The sequence below is a fragment of the Thermobia domestica genome, chromosome 10 (genome assembly GCF_964235325.1).
Source record: "Thermobia domestica chromosome 10, izTheDome1.hap1.1, whole genome shotgun sequence".
Classification (NCBI taxonomy): Eukaryota; Metazoa; Arthropoda; class Insecta; order Zygentoma; family Lepismatidae; genus Thermobia; species Thermobia domestica.
The window spans coordinates 67,463,783-67,488,236 of NC_137463.1; positions in this window are offsets into that span (position 1 = coordinate 67,463,783).

The following is a 24,454-nucleotide window of genomic DNA, read 5'->3' on the forward strand; positions in this document are numbered from 1 at the left end:
AAGTACCTAATCAATTTGATGATTGAGAGAATGAAACGATTTCTACTTGGCTAAGAATAGTTTTTCGCCAATAAAAAAATTCTCATAACACATGCCACATACTTCGGAATTTCTCTATGCTCAAGTCATTATAGGGCACCTCTATGCAAAGTTTCACGTTTCTATCTCATTGGGAAGTATCTAATCAATTTGATGAGGGAGAGAATGAACCGATTTGTGTTTGATTAAGGAGTTTTCCCCCATAAATAACTTCCATAGCACATTCCTCACATTTCGGATTTTTCCACATTCAAGTCATTATAATGTACCTTTATGCAGAGTTTCACGTCTCTATCCCATTGCGAAGTACCTAATTAACTTGATGAGTGAGTGAGTGAAACTATTTCTTGCTTGGCTAAGGACAGTTTTTTGTCTATAAAAACTTTCCCGTCGAACATTCCTCAAATTTTGGACTTTCTCCGTACTCAAGTCATTATAAGGTACCTTTGTGCAAAGTTTCACGTCTCTGTCTCATTGAAAATTACCTAATCAATTTGATGATTGAGTGAGTGAAACGATTTTTTTCTGGCAAGGACAGTTTTTTGCCCATAAAAGATTTCGCATAGCACATTCCTCAGATTTCGGACTTTTTTCATACTCAGGTCGTTATAGGGTACCTTTATGCAAACTTTCACGTTTCTGTCTCATTGGAAAGAACCTAATCAATTTGATGAGTGAGTGAGTGAATCGATTTCTTGCTTGACTAAGGACAGTTTTTTGCCTATAAAAATTTTTCCATAGCACATTTCTCAGATTTTGGACTTTTCTATACTCAAGTTATTGTAGGGTACCTTTATGCAAAGTTTCAAGTTTCTATCTCATTGGGAAGTACCTAATCAATTTGATGAGTGAGTGAGTGAAACGATTTTATTCTTGGCTGACAGTTTTTTTCTCATAAAAAATTTCCCATAGTAGATTCCTCAGATTTCAAACTTTTTCCATACTCAGGTCGTTAAATGGTACTTTTATGTGACGCTTAAGGTTTCTATCTCATTGGGAAGTACCTAATCAATTTGTTGAATGAGTGAGTGAATCGATTTCTTGCTTGGCTAGGGACAGCTTTTTGCCTGTAAAAACTTTCTCGTCAAACATTCCTCAAATTTCGGATTTTTTCCATACTTAAGTCATTATAAGGTACCATTGTGCAGAGTTTCACGTCTCTGTCTCATTGGAAAGAACCTAATCAATTTGATGAGTGAGTGAGTGAATCGATTTCTTGCTTGACTAAGGATAGTTTTTTGCCTATAAAAATTTTTCCATAGCACATTTCTCAGATTTTGGACTTTTCTATACTCAAGTTATTGTAGGGTACCTTTATGCAAAGTTTCAAGTTTCTATCTCATTGGGAAGTACCTAATCAATTTGATGAGTGAGTGAGTGAAACGATTTTCTTCCTGGCCAAGGACATTTTTTGCCCATAAAAGATTTCCCATAGCACATTCCTCAGATTTCGGACTTTTTCCATACTCAGGTCGTTATAGGGTACCTTTATGTAAAGTTTCACGTTTCTATCTCATTGGGAAGTACCTAATCAATTTGATGAGTGAGTGAGTGAAATGATTTTTTCCCTAGTTAAGGACAGTTTTTTGCCCATAAAACCTTTTCCACTGCACATTCCTCAGATTTCGGACTTTTTCCATACTCAGGTCGTTATAGGGTATCTTTGTGCAAACCTTCACGCTTCTATCCCATTGGGAAGTAAATAATCAATTTGATGAGTGAGTGAGTGAAACGATTTTTTTCGTGGCTAAGGGCAATTTTTTGTTCATAAAAATTTTCCATAGCACATTCGTCAGATTTCAGACTGTTTTCATACTCAGGTCGTTATAGGGTACCTTTATGCAAAGTATCATGTTCCTATCTCATTGGAAAATACCTAATGAATTTGTTGAATGAGTGAGTGAATCGGTTACTTGCTTGGCTAAGGACAGTTTTTTCTCTTTAAAAATTCCCATAAGACAGTCTTCAAATTTCGGACTTTTCGCATACTCAAATCATTATAAGGTACCTTTGTGCAGAGTTTCACGTTTCTGTCTCATTGGAAAGTACCTAATCAATTTGATGAGTGAGTGAGTGAAACGATTTTTTTTCTGACTAAGGATACTTTTTTGCCCATAAAGAATTTCCTATAGGATATTCCTCAGATTTCGGACGTTTTGCATACTCAAGTTGTTATAGGGTACCTTTATGTAAAGTTTCACGTTTCCATCTCATTGGGAAGTACCTAATCAATTTGATGAGTGAGTGAGTGAAACGATTTTTTTCCTGGCTAAGGACAGTTTTTTGCCCATAAAAGATTTCCCACAGCACATTACTCAGATTTCGGACTTTTTCCATAGTCATGTCGTTATAGGGTATGTTTATTCAAACTTTCGCGCTTCTATGTCATTGGGAAGTACCTAATCAATTTGATGAGTGAGTGAGTGAAATGATTTTTTTTCTGACTAAGGATAGTTTTTTGCCCATAAAAAATTTCCCATAGGACATTCCTCAGATTTCGGACCTTTTCCATACTCAGGTTGTTATAAGGTACCTTTATGCAAAGTTTCACGTTTCCATCTCATTGGGAAGTACCTAATCAATTTGATGAGTGAGTGAGTGAAACGATTTTTTTCCTGGTTAAGGACAGTTTTTTGCCCATAAAAGATTTCCCACAGCGCATTCCTCAGATTTCGGACTTTTTCCGTACTCAAGTTGTTATAGGGTATGTTTATGCAAAGTTTCACGCTTCTATGTCATTGGGAAGTACCTAATCAATTTGATGAGTGAGTGAGTGAAACGATTTTTTTCCTGGCTAAGGACAGTTTTTTGCCTATAAAAAAATTCCCATAGCACATTTTTCAGATTTCGGACTTTTTCCGTACTCATATCGTTATAGGATATCTTTATGCAAAGTTTCACGCTTCTATCTCATTGGGAAGTACCTAATCAATTTGATGAGTGAGTGAGCGAAACGATTTTTTTCCTGGCTAAGGACAGTTTTTTGCCCATAAAAGATTTACCATAGCACATTCCTCAGATTTCTAACTTTTCCCATACTCAGGTCGTTATAGGGTACCTTTATGCAAAGTTTCAGGTTTCCATCTCATTGGGAAGTACCTAATCAATATGATGAGTGAGTGAGTGAAACGATTGTTTTCCTGGCTAAGGACAGTTTTTTGCCCATAAAAAATTTCCCATAGGACATTCTTCAGATTTTGGACTTTTTCCATACTCAAATTGTTATACGGTACCTTTATGCAAAGTTTCACGTTTCTATCTCATTGGGAAGTACCTAATCAATTTGATGAGTGAGTCAGTGAGTCAGTGAGTCTGAAAACTGCATATTTTGGGGGTCCAGTACTCGAATATGGTTGAAGATAGGAACGTGAGATTTGGCATACGAGTACATCTGTGGGATATCTCCTTACATTCTAAATTTTATGTTTCTACTTCTAATAGTATCGTTTTTACAAAGCCTCAAAATCGGTGATTTTACCCAAAACTCTTGTTCGTGTATAATATGCTTACGGCAGTGTAAGCCAGTTTTAATTTTCTTCGCGGAACTTGGCTGCCATGCACTGCCGTGCATGTTGAAACTATGAAACATACCGTAGTCAGGTCAAGACTTCACTTAGGAACTAATATGTGTTCTATCCAAATATCCATGTTTCAGAATCCTGCGGTACTTTCGCAATAATTTTATACAGGTAGTTGGTGAGTACTTCAAATTATATGCCCGTATCCAAACTCCCTCTACAAAAATTGTTGCGTGAGTACCTTAGGATTCTAAAACATTGATTTTTGGATAGGGCACATATTAGTTCCTAAGTAAAGTCTTGACCCAACTGTGATGGAGCTATGGACCTTCGAAGTTAAATTTTTCATGTTTTCAGCAGCCTATAACTCCGAAAGGAAGCATTTATGCACCCAGGTTGGTCTATACTTTTCGTCTTATCTTGGTGTCAGGAATCACCTCCCAAACGTTGTAGGTGTTGTTTCGAAACATCCTGTATAGATAACCTATATACAAACTGTGTACTCGATTTTTTTTTTAAATATTTCAGATGGTTGTTGGTTATACGTAGATGATACTGATGGTTGTTATGTTAAAGGAAATATGCCTAGGGTTTATGAGCAGTACGAATGGAAATATATAATTTTTATCCTTATATTCATATTTTGTTCTTATGTGGATGACGTTCCATTATAATTTCACTAATCTTATTCTTGGAATATATAATAGGAGGGTTTAATTCCAGTTTCAATGATTTTCTTATGCTGTGCTGTTTAGCCACAAAGGAGTTCATGACTAAGTGTAAAATGTAGGAAATTGCTATTAAGGTTTATTGTAATATGTATCAAATTTTGCGATGTAGAACAAAGGTTAACATTAACACAATATGAAGTTATCTTTCGTAAAAGCCCGTAAAAAAAATTCTTTTGAGATACTCTGTATCTATTAAGAATATGGTTTCTTTATTTCATAAACTCACTGTCCCTTATTTTGGAGAAATATTCATCGACTTGGTATTAAATGAATACTTAAGTAACAAAGCAATGATGATTCGATACGTGTCTTCATAATCCTAAATCTGAATCTGTGTCTTACTTAACTACAAGGTAAAATAATTGGCCACTACAACGTTACACTAGTGGATTAGCGGGTTCACCTACCCACATTTGGAAATTGAACTATGTTCAGAATTCCCAGTATCTTTAAAGTTCATGAAAACATATCTATTTTCAAAGAAAGTAATATAAGTTTGTAAACTTTCACACCAGTTCTATTTCTCTTAATATTAGCTGCAGTATAGAACCACAATAGGGACGTGTTGTTCTTATTTTTTTAAATTTTTTATACAAGCCATACAAACTATATATTATTTTATTGCGGAAATATAAAGATTTAGTGGTGAGCCTGTGTCATTGACTTGTTGGTGTATATCTAAAATATAAGTAACCTGTTTTTGAACAGACATAAGCATGATAAAAATATCCAAGATTGGCTATCATCTGGCAACCCTGTATTATTCAACTATTAGTACCACTACTACTGATGCTGTTATTCCCGCCTTGTCGTTCCCTCGAAATAGGGAGGGGGAGAAACACTCCCTCCCCGTTTCATTACTCTTCTCAATCAACAAAGGAATCCAATGCAACATGCCATCAGCGAAGATGAAATGCAGCTGTGTGTCCCGCTTGCTACGTTTCGTTCTCAATGTGAATTCCAGTTAGTTGCTTGCTTCAGTTCGGTTTGGTTTGGTTTCGGAAGACTTTTGGAAATTCTCTCTCTCTTTCTCTCACTCTCTCTCAATGTGGCATTCAACATCTTGAAGAACTTAATCAGAGGCGTAGGGAAGGCAAAGGGGGGGGGGATTCAGGATAAAGTGTGAAAAAATGTACAAAACTTCGGTGTTGAAATCGGGGGGAAATAACAGAAAAGCGACAAAATCGAAAGCGTAAGAAATGAAATTGTCGATAAGGCAAAATGAAATATACCCCGAATTGTGCGCCTTCAGAGCAGTCGAGTTGAGGAAGTTAGACCTATATTACATTTGTTTTATATTTATTCAATCTTTCTATTCAACAATCTTATGCTTTCAAAACAGTTTGATTGATTGTGTTATCAATTAATTGATTGATTGATCAGAATGTACGTCATTTGTCAGCAGTAGCAGGATCATATACGTCAGAGTAACTATACCTTTTTCACCGACATACTACCAAAGCATATTATTAATGAATACTACCATAAGTCGTACGTACCACCAACATCGTCTCGTGTACACCAGTGGTACGCATACTACAGATTGAGAACTCCTGTCATAGGTTAAGATCTATAATCGAAACAATAATACGAATCACTGTGATGTGTTTGGTGGCCTTCTACAGGAAATTGAATCCGGGACCTCTACACCGAAGGTACACGAACTAGCTCGAACAAACGGCTAAGGCTTGAACAAACGCCCTGCTTTTCATTTGAACTTATTTTGATACCAATAACAAACTTTAATGAATGCGTAACATAATGATAACATTTATTTACGCATCCTGTATATTATAAAATTGTAGTAGACATTAGGTTTTGAGTATTATAGCTTAGACAGATAGGCTAAATACAATTTCATATTTAAAAAAAAAAAATCAGGGAAATTAAACCGTGGTATTTGTTACATTGAAGACAATGGCAGATCTAGAAGGTAAAAACTGAGGGGAGCCACAATCAGATTATGAAAGGAATATCATGAGTTTACTATAAACATTCAAAAGTATATAAATAATATCTTAAACTATTTTTGTGACTGTAAGGCAGGGCGCAAAATTTTCGGTCGCCAGGTCACCATTGGCGGCTATAAATTTAGAGCTGGCGACCAGGGGGATGGTTTCTGCCTAAACTCTCAGGACTGCAAAGTTTCTATTTCATACGAAAATAATTGTCAGTGAGTGAGAGAAAACACGGAATGTGAAATCTTCACAACGGACATGGAAAGTGGTCTTCACAATATTGTAATTCGTCATTCCTTTCCCACCCTCCTGAATTTAATTGTCTGGTGTTGAAATTTTATGCCCTGATGTAATTTCTTTGTCAAACCAAACGCCGTTTGGGGGAACCTCTCATAATTTGTACGTGAGATACACTGGCGACCATCATTTTCTGATTGGCGAGTATGTCTGACTTTAAAATTTTACGCCCTGCTGTAAGGTATACCAGTTCATTCTTAATCTCACATTTTTCCGTCATTGTTGTATTATGTTTCATTTAAGTTATGTGTTATTATTTCTCCTTGTTTCTATTAGTTATTTATAATTCAGTATATTTTTCCTGAAGGTCGACTTGCAAGAAAAGTTTGATTTTTGGGAAAGAGAAAGTTTCGTAACATTTTATGACAATAAACAAACATGATATGAACACACATGGGTAAAAATACATTTTCTCGAGAAGTATACTATAAGGAAAACTGAACGTGGTGGAAGTCGTGGTCCGGATTCCACAATAAACTATAGGTTTACATCCCATAGATCGGTCGTAGAAGAGACGAAATATTCAAACTAACTTATTAGTGAATAAAACATATTTATCTTCTCCGAATTTAAAGGTAAAATAACATATGTATCACAAGATGCAAGATGCAATGCAGTGGGGAAGCGTAGTACGAGGAGATAAAATATCCGTGTATCCGGTAGTATAAATTGAACCAGTCTAATAAACTAAATTTGAAGCTATGAGCTTTGTATGTTTTCTTCCGCTTTCTAATGATTTGAATAAGATAAATCTAATCTAAATAGGATTGTATCATGAGGGACGTCTTAGAGGGTATGGTGGCGGGAGAGAGAAAGAGGGAGCGAAGGAGATTACAATTAATGGATGATATAAAAACAGAAAGATCATACGCGAAGACGAAGAAGTTAGCGGAGAACCGTGGAGCATGGAAGCTTCTCAGCTGCGGCAAGTGACCTGCCAATAAAGGCAGAATACCTATGATGATGATGATGATGATGATGATGATGAATCTAAATAGCTTAAATTCGTGACACCAACCTTATTTTTGTATGCTCACTAGCACATAGTGTAATCGGTATGTACCGTTTTGTTTCACCTAGTACATGCCTGAAGACTCAGAATGCGCTTCGACTAATTCCCTATGCTAACTAGCACATAGTGTAATCGGTATGTACCGTTTTGTTCCACCTAGTACATGCCTGAAGACTCAGAATGCGCTTCGACTAATTCCCTATGCTAACTAGCGCATAGTGTAATCAATATGTACCATTTTGTTCCACCTAGTACATGGATGAAGACTCAGAATGTGCTTCAACTAATTCCCTTTATACGTTTATTGTATTCCATTAAAAGTATGGATTGGAGATGCGTGTTCGAGATGAGAAACTGCTCTTTATCCTGTTAGTTGGGATTGTAGATAAGAATGTTAAGTTAGTGACAGTTGCCAAATATTGAAGCAGTAGTGATAAGACCCTAAAGCGGAGTCTGATATCAAAGATATCCTGTGTTTGGAATTATTATTCCCTTTTAGCGCCTCACACTAAAAGCCTTGTCATTTCTTTTTGTCAAAGATTCAGAGACAGGCAAAACAGTTTAGCTAATCGGCTGCAGAATGGCTACAGGGCGGAATTAGTCATAGAGAGAGAGAGAGAATGAGAGAAAGAAAGGAAGAAAACGATAACCGACATTCTTTACGGCCATTTGCTAATCCTCTTCAATGATAGCAGTGCAAAGGACTTTAGTGGCCTCCGTGTCACTTATGACTCAGAACCATTAACTGTGGTAGAAGAAGAACCGATTTTAGCTTGTCATTAATGCAACCGCTAAATGTTCTGCTATTAGTTTTCTTTTTTTGATGTGGACAAAATTGGTTTGTAATCAGCAACATTCATGCGACAGTTATATTCCCCTTTTTTCGTGTTGCAAGGACCTCCCTCTTCTGGTATCACTCATATTCAAAGCATCTACCCTCACTTTCATTTGAATTTCCATTTGCAAGTCCTTCACTGTTTTTTTGCGTTTTCTTCTTTCTTTTGATGTGCTCTTGTATCTGCATTGATAGACACTGACCAACCCGCACAGCAAAAGAGATGGCAGGAATTCTGAATGTGTATTTGTTTAGAGAAATACTGATGGAGAGATTGCCAGATAGATAGAAGAGGAGCCTGACGTATATGTGTTTGTGTGATGTCTACACACAAGCGCCACGCACACACAGGGATAGAAGGAAGGGGGATAGAGAGAAACCCCTAGACAGATAGACAGACAGAGGACGAAGGATTCATCTCAGAGTACGCCACAGAGACCGACAAGCACGTTGGAGTGGTGCGTCGGGAATGCAAATGGAACCCAGTGCCAATGTCGGTGCAAAGAGGGTTGATGTTCAAAGATCTGTAGCTGGTTGATTTTTTTTTCTACTATCGGGACGTGATGTTTAAATGACGAGAACTCTCTCTGGAAACTGCCAATCTTTTGCTTATATGTATAGTCTTCCCGGCAGCGAACACTGAAAATTCCATTAACTTAGGACAAGAAAATGAACGGAAACCAAATCATTTGCATGTTAGAGTGTACAAATACATGTTACAAATTAATATCACTACCTGTTGCGCCTGAGCCTTTGGCTCGCTGTAAACTTGCACTTAAATGAAGTTAAAATTGCACTTTATTGAAAGCTCTAATTGTTTTTTGCACACCGATCCAGAATTTTAATCCTCAAATCTAAATAGCATAGATAAATAGCAAAGCATTGTGATGTTCAGTTCATCACTAAAGTCAGTATTTTAAAGTTTGTACATTGTTTTTCTTTAAATTTTAGAGCATGAAATAGCTCAGTTCCAAATGCTGCTCTCAATAAGAATTGAGACAAATTTTTCCTTTTGAGCCTCTTTATCCCTTAATCTGCTTTTAATCTCTTTTTCTTCCTTTCACTGCTACATTCTAAACTTTTTTTCCCAATTAATTTTATTTTTATATTTTACATTATCCTATTTATATTGTACGGTCAGCGACAAAACAATTCTTTCCTTTGATGAATTTAGTTTCATAAATAACTTTGGAATGGAAGGACAATTTGAGTACAGTTTTCAGTAAATTAAAAAGAATGTACCAGCCATACCACCGTTATTTCTAAAAGAAATTTTACCAAACGAAAAGAACTTTAGTCGCTGGCTGTACAACACAAGCTGTCTTATGCAGGGCCTTGTTACTATGTATCACTGTGCTTGATTCAAAGTGAGTTTTTTTTAAATAATTAATTAGTACCTTGCTCTTAAATATGTCAACGGTTAATGTTCGTAAATTTGAAGGTTCTTAATTTAGGTGTATACTAACCTTATCAAAGGTGAATAAGTTTTGGTCTTTGTACCTTGTCGAGACGCTTCCGGCAAAGCTCAAAATATCTGAAGAAAGATACTTTTCAGAAAAAAGAACAGGCAAGCTCTATTAACAATTGTCCCTGAAAAAGCTTTCTTTTCTTGAAGATAAAATATACAAACATTTAATTACTTGTTGCGCAAGTTCAATGCAGGTAGTAATTCCACACAACAAAGTGAACCATCCAATCCTCGAATGGTACAATTTTTGATGTGAATGTCGATACCGACGAAAATAGACTTACTTTAAGATAAACGAAATTTGAGTCACGAAACCGTAAAGGAAATTAAGGGGCAAATGTCTGATTGAATTGCTGGATATGCGATGCTATAGATGAAACCACAAACAGTGGTATACAGATGTGCTTACTTTAAGGACTTTAATGTCCTCCCATGCAGATGAAGAAATTGTATCCATGTTGTTCAAGAAGTATGAATTCAGGAAAGCAAAGTCCAGCTAATACGAAGTCCTTTGTGTCTTTTCTGGTTACAGATCTACTCACTCCGTATATGGTTTCTGTTGTTAAGCAACTAAAATCTATGTTTCCATAGTTAAAGCATGTTTCCATATTTAACATGTTTGGCACATGCATTTCATAGACTTTGAATATCTATTAGGAAATGATAAGAAATATCGAATCTGTTAGTCTCTGCTCTGGAGAAAATCATTCTAAATGCCCCTTATCATATTGTACCATAGAAAAAAAAAAAAAAACATAGGTCTGATCCTAACAGATTCCCCGTTTACTAGTAGTTGTGAATCCTTGATTGAGCGTGTTGTCTTCTTGTGTCAGAATTTTGACAATAGCAAGCAGATTATGCTTTCCCTGATGGTTTTGGGAAAGAGAAGAACTCGGACGTTGTCGAAATTGCTAGGTTTACAGAGTTGACTCTTCGAGCTAAAGTGAAGTTCTCCCAACTTGTCTTCGTGGATGTATGAAGAAGCTTTAGTATCTTTACAAAGACGTTTTATCACAAAATATAAAGCTTATGTCCATCAACTTAAGATTCACTTAATGTTCTCAAATAAACAACTTTATGCTTTTTTAGTTTCTTCTTCCCACATTTGATGTTACTAGCGTGCAGGTAGTTTGCTGATTTAAAAACTGTCCTGGCAATTTAATTTCATTTTAAATTGTATTGTTTCAATTTAATTATTTGAAAGTTGATAGGAATGATCAGATTTGGAAATTTTATTGATGAGCTGCGTTTAGGTGAAGAAAGGAAGAGAAGGGCAAAAATTAGGCAAATAGGGTACAGGGGTGTTGTTTCCATTATGTTGACAAGTACTACTTTATCTAACTAAAAACAACTTAATAGAATCTATTGAATTTCTGCAATAGCTTGCATAGATTGTACACTTATACAGGGTGACCTAAAACAACCTCCCATATTTGAAAGGCAAAGAAAACAAAAAAAAATATTGCAGATTGAAAGCTCTTTAGTAACAAATATAAAATGGTACCGAAAACAGTTCGCAATTACTTTTTTCTGATATGTTCTGTTTTTACACTCTTTGTAGGAAGCCCAACACTGCAGCATGCTTGCTCGCAGAGCGTTCTGGAGACTGCAGAATAGACTGTCTCACAACCTCGATATTCCAACGGTGAACCTGTTTTTCGGGAGGTCTCGACCCTGTTCGACTGCGTACGTGCGATGAGTTCTCGGCTAAACCATAAAAGGTGAGTGGAAGTAATGTCTCCCATTTCTCTTGCCTCTTCACTGGAAGCGATACAGCCGATAAGAAAGTGGGTTGTTTTATTCGATATTATTTACAAAAATTGAATCGTTGAGTGCAAAAAACCATTCATCTCTATCGAAGCTAATTTGAGAGGAGTAACTAACAAAACTAAATTAGTCAATATGTATCTGACATAATGGCGCTGTTTTCATTTTTGGACCGTAGAACTGACATTTACCGTTCTACTTTCCAAAAATGAAAATAACCCTATATGTTACATACATATTGATTAATCAAGTTTTGTTTGTCACTCCTCTCAAATTAGCTTCGATGGAGTGGCCGGGTTTCGAACTCAACGATTCAATTGCTATATAATCTCAACACATAATAGAACAAAATAATTACCCACTGGTTTCAATATTAATTTATATTTGTAAATAAACAACTTTTTTTTTTTTTTTTTTTGGCCTTTCAAATGTGGGAGGTTGTTTTAGGTCATCCTGTATAAGATATTTTAGAAATTCAATAGATTCTATTAAGTTGTTTTTAGTTAGATAAAGTAGTAGTTGTCAACATAATGAAAACAACACCTCTTTACCCTTTTTGCCTAATTTTTGCCCTTCTCTTCCTTTGTTCACATAAATGCAGCTCATCAATAAAATTCCAAATCTGATCATTCCTATCAACTTTCAAATAATTAAATTGAAACAATACAGTTTAAAGTGAAATTAAATCGCCACAATAGTTTTTAAAACAGCAAACTACTCGCACGCTAGTGACATCTATTGGCGCCAGGAGAGCTATTCCTTGGTTATATGGTTAGCGTACGTGTTTTCGGTGTGGGAGAACATACTCCTGACAGGAGCTCATATGGTTCAGATCTCACGTTATACTGCAATTCCACGCCTCATATAGCTATGCTTTGGAAATGGACGCTGTTTAAATCCAATCCAATCTAATTGGGTTAGACAGGTAGTGACACCTACTAGAGTAACTGTTTTCTAGTAGGAATAAGCCTGACGCACAGAATGAAATACTGAAATATTTCTTTTTTACAATAATAATAATAATAATAATAATAATAATAATAATAATAATAATAATAATAATAATAATAATAATAATAAACACAACCACACACAAAAAATAGAGAAGTTCTGTGCAGAGGACCGAGGGTGTGGATTCATGTAGTGTGTTACCCAGAATCCAAATTTCGAAACCCCAGGAAGATAGACCGTGTCAATTTTTTGTTTAATGGGCAAAAAACGAGCGATTTTGGATAGGAAAGACACACGTAACACATCCATGCAAAACAGTTCTGTATAGCGGATCCCAGGGTATCCTCGTCCTGGACAGTCAAAACAAGTACTGTAGGGCCATGTATGGCTTTTTCATGTCTATCTTATAGTTTTGTAAATCACCTGGTTAGACGTCAAAAATTTCGACTTGGAGTCTTGAGGGTTCATAGTTTGTTTCCATTCTTCATTTTGAAGTCTTCGTAACCTGTTTCGTACTTTCTTATTGGCATAATAGTAGAATTGTTTGGCTTGTGGAGCGCGATATTGTTGCAGTTGTTTACAGTTCTTTCTCTTAATTACTGTGAGTGACTATGTGCTTTGCTCGTCTGCAGATGTGGTGGACGTTTGATGTAGAGTTGTAGTTGTTTCACGTTGGAGTACCTTTTTTGGAAATATATTCATTAATCCATCGATGTGTTTTTACTCTTGAATCCAGCATTGTGTTGAGAAGTTGACAACAGTAGTTCAAATCAACTGACATTATGGTTGATACACGAGTATTTGGCATGGTAGATAATGTTGAACTAGGAATGTAACAGGCTGGCGATCAGATGAGAAAACTTCCATGGTAATCGGGTCTTCCAATAAAACTACATTCACATATAACACTATGTCCAGCACGTCTGGGAGTTTTCCTTAATAGGGGCAGTGCATAGGTTTGACTGTTACCGTCACAAGGAATTCTAGAGCCGTCAATTATGCTTCAAGTGCTGTTTCAGGTGTATATTCCTCTTGGAATTCTATGCCATATTTTCTGCTTTGACGTCTCCTGCTAACAGGACTCTGGTCCCAAGTTGACGGAATTTCCTAAGGTCTGTAAGATCCAGACCCTTATCCAGGGGGGTCCAGGTGGGCCGCTCCCCTAAATTTTTGCTGCACCCCTAAAAGTTTCACAGAAGGCTTGCAAATGAACTATAATATGGTTGGATCGGGCCCACGTAACTTCGACCGGGCCCCCCTACAATTTTGAGCTGGCTACCGGAACTGATGGGTACTGAAGGTAATCAGTATACCGAAGCTATATAAAGTGATTCCAAAAGCATAAGAAGTTTAATGATACTGGCCTCGATCGACTGCATAGCCTAGATTGTTTTTAAGAAGAATTGCCGTGCTCCCTTTGGCCCTTGGTCTTCGTAAATCTTTAAGTAAAACTAAAAGATTTACGAATGATTGTGTATAATTCCGAATTATCCATGGGATCGGTGATTTCAGTCGAGTCTCTTGCAGGAACGCTATATAACAATGTGATTGCCTTGGAAAAATTGTGGAAATTGAAGTTTTTGATCTTCAATTCTATTGGGGTTTCAATAAAAAAAAAATGTGTAGCTCACATGTATAAATTTAGTCTGATTCATTGTCAAGTAGAGGTATTAGTGGTTCTAAAACTGCAAGTTTGGAGAATTTGTCCTTGTTTGATTTGAATCCTTAAATGACTGATTTGATCTTCTGTATGGCTATCTAGAGATTTAAACCTTTGAATCACTGTAGTAGGATGATTGATACTAGTGGTTGCTATCTTCTGTGAGGAAGGCTAGGAATATTCTCTTGTTCATTATTCTTTGGCTTGGTTGATGTGCTCCATTCGAATATGATGTAGCCTCGAAAGTTATTTGTTGTCGTTACATTGTGCTGAAGGAGGAGGGAATGTGCGATCTCTTATTGTGTGGTTATGATAACGTAAGAACTAGGTGTACAGTGCACGGCGACACAGAGGAAACTTATTCCATTCCATGGTAGATTTATAGTTGTCAATTGGTTTATATGCCTGACTTCTTGACAGGGGCGGACTTACACGAGGATCCGTCGGATCCAAATTCCCCGCCCCCCCAAAAGATACTTCCTAAATCAACATACATGTTTGCATTTTTTAAATAAAATTGTGCTTGCTTAAGTAGAGAAATGGCTGATGTAGTATAAAGATTTGATCTTAAACTTCATCTGTACTTTTTCGTTACTTAAAAAGTACATAGTTTTATGATTTTCTTTGAATATAATGTGGTAGTATTTAAGAATTACTTATCGCCTTCTTTGTTCACGTGGTATCTTGTAGTTTTGGACTCCCCACCAAAAAAAAACATAAAAAAAGAAAAGGAAAAGAAAAGAGTTGGATCCATTCTACGTGCCTACCTGTTCGTAACACCCCATTTAAACTTTGAATGGCGCTATTTGCGTCTTGGTCCTTCTTCGATGTGTACACCCCTGCATTGCGTAATACAAAACTATGAATGAGAAATTCAACCAAAAATGTCTCTAGACACGATAGGCAAGAATATGTGAAGAAAACTTTGTATTTCTTTTATATGCAATTTAAAAACTAATTTTAGGATTAGAAATAAAATGAAAGTTTTCCTTTAAAAAAAAAAGAAAAAAAACTGAAGTTCGAATGCAGTCATTCATTTGCTGAATACTTAACTTTCATGAATCGAGCTAACATTGTTGAAGAAAGGACAAAGCACTTTTTTCTTTAAAGTAACGGGCCGTAGATAGGATCTATTAACGGAAATGAGTGGTTATTCTTTATGAACACTCAATGGGAATTGAACTTTCCATAATAAGACAAGTTAATACGGAAACACGGCAAGAATTCTAAAAACGATTTTTTTCCGGAACAGAATGAAGCCATAACCTTATTACCTATTTAGTGTTAAGATCTACGTAATTATCATTTCCTATGTCCGGAATGAGCAACAGAGAGCACGGAAACAATAATCGTAACAATAGTGATAACAATAAAACAGCGAGCAGCATATAACACAGAACGTTGACGATGTCGTTGAGCAACGAGCGAAATCCCGGCTTAAAATGTCCCTTAGAAAAAAACACTAGAGAAAGAATAGTACTACTATTGAAACAGGCGTTACATAATAATGGAACAAATGCCAACTGTTCCATTTTTAAAACGAAATTTCTTTTCCCCCAAGAACTTTCATATCATCTTTTCTAACTACTTCAATTTCCAGGTTATGGCGTCTTCATATTTTTCCATTTTCTTCTTTTGCTATTTTCCTTTTCGTCGTTGAATTTTTTTTTATTATGATTTTTCTTTCTATTTTTCTTCTTCTCTTGTTATGAAATTGTAAAGAACTTCAGGAAAAGAAGGGGTATTATTTTGAACAATTTCATTAGAATTTTGGATATATACTTGTTACGTATTAACTGGAAGTGATTAAATGGTTTATATTTATCTGTTAAGTTACTATATAAACTGTTTAGGTCAAAATAAATTGGGATTTGATGATGGCTAGTTCAAATCGAACGCCATTTCTCCTCACATTGTGCCTGGAGAACCTTGTATAGTGGATTAATGTATAAACATTCTTTTCCCCAATTTCCAATATTGACTAACTCTTAAATGGTCAATATATATTATATATATATATATATATATATATATATATATATATATATATATATATATATATATATATATATATATATATATATATATATATATATATATATATATATATATATATATATATATATATATATATATATATATATAGAGAGAGAGAGAGAGAGAGAGAGAGAGAGAGAGAGATGTTGCTTTCAGGCCACGGATGGCTTTTATCACTTCACCTTGATTTTGCGACTTCGAGGAGAGGGAGAACATACACCAAACTGATCGAAAATGACCGATATTACTATCAAATCCATAGTTTTTGGAGTCGCTGAGAAGAACAGTGACACATCCGATGTCTCTTAGATTCTGGCCCACAACGTAGGGTAGGAGAGAAGGGGAGAAAAAAATATTTTTAAAAAATGAACGATTTTGATGTCGAATTCATAGTTTTTGAGGTTCCTGAGTTGATTGGTGACAGTTTTGATGTCCTTTATGTCAAAAATGAAATAGTGTCCCCATGCGCAGAACGGGCTTTCTGCTAGTTAACAATAAATAGAAGGAAATTGTTGTTTGTATGAATTTAAGATCCAAAAATAGATTCAAACACGATCTTTTTGTTGATTTTGAGTTTCTTGAACAGTTCATCACGAGACTATAAGCGACGTGGACGTACACCTTAACGAGAGATCCGATCAGAACCACATGAGCTGTTACTGGAAATCGAACCCGGGTCCCTCGAGCCCAGAACTCTGTATGCTAATCATATTGCCACTAAAGAGTTCAGGTTTGATCGCAGCTTTAATCCATCCACTGAAACCTCAAGTTATTGAAATCTACCGCGTCAGGTTTTAACACAGGATTTTCATCGATTAATGATGGTAAAACAGGAAGAAATTGTTCTCTTATTTTGATCTGGCGTCCTAAGAGTAGGTTACATTTCCCTGGTTTTCAGCCCATTGGAAGAGAAACTAATAAATATATCACATCTGGTGAGAATATTTCGTCGCATGAGAATCAGAGGAACGTAACTCCATTTACGTAGGTTTACAGACGGGAGGATAAATATATTATTTTCTAAGAAAGATGTGTTTTTAATAAGATGGTAATTGAGCTACATTGCAACAGATGATGGACAAGAAGAGCAGATGGCATTACGTTTCATTTACACCAAGTGGGGGCTTTCAAAATTGTGTCCAAACCGCATTTTTGGAGTTACGTAGAGTTTGGAAGAAAACTAGTTAGACATAGAGCCAAATACTTTTTGTTTAGGCTGTTAACAATAAAATATCGAACATTTTATTTGTTTATTTATTTTTACAATTATTGCAATTCTGCCCGTCTACGAGATAATTCCTTACGTTGTTGTGGAACGTTAACAAAATTTCTAGTAAAAATTTAAGATAATAAAGTAAAATACACAGGTAAGTCATAAGTCTAGAAACTTTTACGGCATTCAACATACCTGTATTTATTACAGTACAGTGGAAGTAGATTCGCATTCAAAGTACAGTCACTCGTATTGATCTGCTTGCAAATACATTCCTGCCTGTTCCTCGATTTCACGTCGATATTCACCCAGGGCCGGAGTGAGGAGAGGTCGAGCCATGCCATCGCCCAGAGCGGCAAAATTTGAAAAAGAAAATAATACTATCAAAATGTAATGTTTCGTAATAGGCCCACACGGAAAAATAAAATTGTGTTCATCTGAGAATGTAATTAAACTTCACTCACATTCAGGAAAATAGGAAATTCAGAGCATTCCCCTTCATTTCCAATTATCAAACTACTAGCCACAGGTATCTCTTCACGATTTCCTTGCGATGGCGTAGATGAGATTTTCAGCTAGGGCGGATAAGATTGTCAAGTGCCTTTTATAGTTTTTCTATTCAACATTATTCTAACGCTCCACTCCAAGTATACAAAAGGTACACTCCCATTTGAGACAGGGCATTCTAGCCTAGAGACATTTAGGTTCTAGCAGCGAGTTTTTAACCCATTTACAAATTGTTCATTGTCATATCTTATCAACAATATATATATTTTAGAGAACAAGTTTTATATATAATGGTTTCTATATTTAAGCAATACAAGTTTGACAGAGTCATGGCCGAACCCATTAAAAGATCCATGGGAGGACAAAAAAAAAAAAAAAAAAAACCTACCATTACTTAGGGAAATATGTCCAAAATCAAATTATTCCAATTCTTATTGAACAAATTGAAAGTAAAACACTGATTTGTTGATAGCTACAAAATATTACAGTATGATAGTAGACTGTACACCAGATATTTCTGGTATAGAGCAAATGACAATAATCGTTCGTTTTGTACAAATTACATACAGGAATGGAGAATGCCTTGTAAAAATTTGCGAACACTTTTTCGGTTTCGTACCGGGAGAATGCCTTGTAAAAATTTGCGAACACTTTTTCGGTTTCGTACCGGTAACAGACACCACTGGTCTAGAACTGACAGAAGTAAAAATTAAACAACTAAGAGAAATGAACTTCCTATCGAAGACATGAAGGGCCAAGGATATGACAATGGTTCCAATATGAAAAAGAAACATTCAGGTATTCAGAAGAGAATTAAGAAATAAATTTCCAATTCTTCTATGTTTCTTTACTAAACTTTGTCGTTGACGATGCAGCCGCAGCATCTCAGTCCATTGTTTATTTTTTATTTTTATTTATTTAATTTTTATTATTATTTTCTGTATAGTTAAGAAAAGTTTATGACTTCTTTTCTGCGTCAGTTCAACTTTGGGCCATACTAAAGGAACATATTAGCAGCCTCACTTTGAAACCATTCAGCATCACAAGGTAGGAGAGCCGAATTAATGCTCTGACTCCACTTAGATATGAAATAGGGGCGGTTTATGATGCCTTACTTCTTATAAGTAATGACAATAGAACAGATAGAATGGTCGCCTACGATTCTCTATGTATAGCAAACTAGCTGCCTGACTTTACTTTTTCTCCTACTCGTTATCTGGTATAACTTTTCACTCCACATAAACATAGTAAGCAAAAGTATCCAAAGCATTGATTCTCATGTTTTGGATTCAGTATCTTCAAAATATATCTGAATACTTTGAGAGGAGCAGAAATTATGAAAAAATTCAATTTTACTTAGTTGATGCGATGGAATTGGCATCAGCATTAGATATGGATGATCCATAGCTAGATAATACAGTGCATTCTTGAAGTTGAAAGAAGAGACGCGTCAGCGGTCGAAAAGACGCAGCGAAAGTACACGGCAGCGGTTTTTATTACAAACTTCTAGACGTGATTGTGTTAGCTTTAAGAGAAAGGTTTGAGCAACTTAAACATCACAGTGGGTATTTCGATTTTATATAGGATATAAATAATCTGTAAGGTATGTCACCTGAATTTTTGCCTAAAAAGTGTCTGCATTTTAATACGCAAAGAATCGAAAGATATTAACCCCAGTGATTTGAAAGACTAACTGAAACAGCTATAATTAAGCCTAAAAGTTGAACAAAAGAGACTAAAATTAATTAAGAATATGTCTTTGCTACCACAGTCAGTGATGCACTTATAATCTTGTTTAACTTACCAGTAACAGTGACAGGTAGAGAAAGAAGTTTTTCGAAACTTACTCTAAGCTTATTAAAAACTATCTACATTCTTCCATGTCTGAAACACGCTTAAGTGGTTTAGTGATGATATCAATAGAACACGAATTGGCTCAAACAATGGACTACGCGAATGTGATAAAAGAATTTGGTCATATCAAAGCAAGAAAAGCTTCTCTCAATTAAAGTATGTTAAATTTATGTAATTCTATTGTGTTTTAGTACATTATAAGGCTTAGGCTAATCACTTACTTTTTGCCGTAATATCTGATTCACTATATTATCTTGATGCTCCATAATTTATTGGAAACACCTTTTGATATAAAATAAGCTTAAAAATTAAAATTCTTATACTATTGTTTTAGTGTCTTAGTCGGACGGTATATATTAATTTTCTGTATGCCCTGCTGTATATCACGTACTGCGAAATCAAACATACTGAATATTATGTCATGTATGGAATCGTTTAAATATTACGTAAGCACTCGAGACAGGTAATTCATTTTTTTGTTTACTTTTCCTTTTCCTACATGTTTTTAAATGAGGTATATTACTTTTTCTTCACAACTGAACATCTTCTGCCAAAATAAGGTTTGCGGATTAAAGGGACGGCATTTGAAAGTACCACCCAGGACAGCAAGGCTGCTAGCGCCGGCCCTGTATTCACGTCATGTCGTTGGAGGCAAATAAGTACTCGTACGTCCCTGCTGTTTCCACCTCCTGTTATTTAATGAAGCTTCTTAATTTCAGTAAGTGCGTCATGGACCGAAACGAGTAGCTCTCTGAAGGGACAAAGTCAGAACAATAAGTCAGGGTATGGCATCAGTTCGATGGCAAGAATTATCTTAACTTTTTGAAGCGATTTCGAACTTAGTGTGGTTTTACGTTATCCTGTTGCAGAGGGGCACGCTTTCCGTTCGCCAAAGTATCATATTTTTGACGAAGTGGAGCAATTGTTTGAATCAATCCAATCAGCTCCAATTGTTTGAATTAAACTCGTTAGGAATGAATTCGAATTGTATTTTGTTGTTGGAGTTTCGTCAGACCTAGTGTTGTAAAATTTCCGGAAATTTTGAACCTGTTGGTAAAACATCGTTTTTTCCGGTTTCTTTCCGGAAAAATTGGGAAAATAATAAAAAAATATTTATATAGCTTAGTTACACTAGTAATGGAAGCTTTTTTTTTTTCGAACGCGTGAAAAATGTAAGTAGAGAAATTTCAATATTGTGAATATTTAAAAAAGAAGCCTTCGAAAATAAAACTGTTGAAATTATTCTTGAAAATTAATAGTCTGTACTCATTTTCTTTATGTGCTTTTTAGTCGTTTATTCGTGGTTGTGCATCAATTACAGAACTTTTACAATTGCATACACATCTACCAACGTGAAGCGTTTCTGTTGCAACAAATAGCACTCTTGAATGAAACTGAGTTCTTAATGTGCTCTTTCATGTGGTAAAATTTTGTTAATTTTAAACAAATTACTTCTTAAAAGAAAGATAAGTAGGCAAATTTCATTAATAACAAGCACTAAGACACATAATTACTATTATTTAATATCCAAATACAAACTTTAATATAAACTTTATGTACAAAGTTTTCTTTGTATACAAATACCGGTTTTCTGGTGTGACAAATTATCTATATATATACAAGAATAAACGTGACTATATTTGTAACGTAACAACTCTAGAACCACAACTCTTGGTCTCGATAAAAAATTTCAACATAGATGAGGTTCGGGCCTGGGATGGAATTAACCATTTCACTTTGAAGGTTCAACTTGGAGGAAGGAAGTGCGGATCCGATCTTAGTGTCGAGCATATAGTCTTCGGGGTTGCTGAGATGAACAGTGACATTTCCGATGAAGCTTAAACTCAAATTGAGCACTGCACCTTGGAAGAAGGGTATATTATACATATACATATATATATATATATATATATATATATATATATATATATATATATATATATATATATATATATATATATATATATATACATCCGATGCTGTTTAAATCCAAATTCAGCGCCGCAACTTTGGGGCGGGAAAATGGGTGGGGATATATAAAAATGATCGAAAATGGCCGATATTAGTGTCGAACCCATAGTTTTCGCGGTGGATCAGATGAACAGTGGCACTTCCGATGATATTTAAATTCAAATTTAGTTCCCATTAATACTCCTAAAAGGGGAAAGTGATATGTAAAAGTGATTGAAAATGACTGATACTAGTGTCGAATTCATAGTTTTTGTGGTCCCTAAGTTCATGGTGACAGTTTTGGTGCCCTTTATACCCAAAATGAAACGGGGATGCGGCACAGGATCGACACGGCATACGACCGACAATTCAGCTCAGAAACCTGTTTCGGTCCTGTGCCGTGTCGATCCTGTGCCGTTTCGGTCCTATGCCGTGTCGATCCTATGCCGTTTCGGTCCTGTGCCGTTTTGCTCTCACGCCGCTGCTCTGAAATAATTTAACTTTTAATCATGTGCCTAAAAAAATAATATTTTTATTATCTATTTAATCTTGGCTCTTACAAATTATAAACTCCTGTCGATTCTATGCCTGTGCAAGTTATATGCATAGAATACGTACGATCGAAATGGCATAGAGCCCACACGGCATAGGACCGAAACGGCACAGGATCGACACGGCATAGGACCGAAACGGCACAGGATCGACACGGCATAGGAACGAAACGGCACAGGATCGACACGGCGCAGGACCGAAACGCCATAGGACCGAAACGACGCACGATCATCGCCACTGCGTAGGAACTATAAAATCAAAGATTTATTTCTCATAAAAGCAATCAGAGCCCTGTCAATTGATTTTAAAATATAAGAATTATAAGATATTTACTATATGAATATTAATAATTGTGAGTGACAAAAGAATGATAGTGCTAAATGGACAAAATATAATTTCTTGTGTGCTTGGTCAAAAGCATTTCTATATGTATGGAATACTTATATTTATTATTATTATTATTATTATTATTATTATTATTATTATTATTATTATTATTATTATTATTATTATTATTATTATTACGTTTTAACTCGTTCTGAAATCATGGCCTGATTACACTAGAAAGCGAAAGCCATGAGAAATGTAAGCTAAGTAGTAATATAATATGGAATACTTTTAATGTTGCTCACTAGAGGAAACACTGCTCGCATGTCTTCTCGTCTTGATATCGAGACCACAAGAGATTTTTTAATAAGAAGCTCAGTTGGGAAGTAATAACTGAGCCGATGGCTCGAGTCGGCTCGCTTGGGGTGAACCATCGGCTCGAGCTGGCTTGCTTGGGATGAGCCATCTGCTCGGTTCGGCTCATCTGGGCCGAAGGCTCTAGCTGACTCGGTTCGGTGAGCTGTTGGCTCGGCTCACTTCTCGGTTCGGGTCGATAGTGTGTGCGCTGTGAGCCGAGCTGCTCAAGTTGTTGACAATTGTAAACTCGGGGCGAATAGTTTTGAAGATATTTGGCCAGTGCCCTATAACTTTTAACAATGTTTGGCTTGAGCCCGAATACTCAACCTAAACCCTCAACGCAAATTCACGAGCTCGTGAACAATATCCTTGACTCCTAGAATTCACGACTACTGAGGTTAGCAATCAACTAGTTTTTTAGTATTCAAATACAGACCGCGTATCTTTCATGTTTAATCACAGTGTTGTTATAATTATAATTATTATTTATTATTATCATTAATAATAATAATAAAAGTTGTACTAGTAGTAGTACTAGTATCATTGATAACCTATATTGTCTATGCAAGATACTTGAAGAGAATACTCGAAACTACACACCAGATTTGGCTTGACTCGACCCTAACGCTGGTATAAAGGAGAAACCAAGCTCTCTTGAAGCAAAGGAAAAGAATTCTAGGTGTAAATAGAGGAACCGGGCTCTATGTCCCGCCTGTACACTTGATTATAAAGAATTCTCCACATGACCCAGGGATTCCAAATATTGTGTGAATACATATGGGGCAAAAGTAAGCTGCATTAAACAGTTTCCTCCTCGTAATATGTAATTCCGTGGAATATGGTACTTCTGTGCACAGAAGCAACAAAAATGGAGAAACAAGGCATGTTGTACACGTTGCATAACGATACAAAGAAGTGCGCTGGAACAGTATACTTGATTTATCCGTTAGGTGAATCTTCTCCCAGGAATACTTTTGATGGCGTTTTCCCCTTCCTTCGAGTCGGCAAACCTCAACTTTTCCCTGAGCTATGAAAAACTTCATTGCTATTGTGAATATACCAAAATACTATCCTAGTGTAGACCACTTACATTTTGATTTTGTCATTGCTGGAGAAATTTTCTAAAAGGAAGCTCGTTGAAAGTACATTTTTTTTAAAAAAAGGATAGTCTTTTTTCGACATTCTAATGTACAGATGGTGATCAGAAAAGTGGAAACACCTGTAGTTGGCAACACGTCAGATGTATGGGTTGGCAGTGGTGTCGTGCGCCCGCAACGCCGGACCGCTGGTGGTGGTGTGTTAGGTCGGTCTCCATACTACGTCAGGCGCAGTGGAACAGCAGTGTCCGGTGGCTGCAGCAGACGGAGGTAGTGTAAAATCTGAGACCTCTTAGATTTTCAAAGAGGGCAAATTATTGGTGC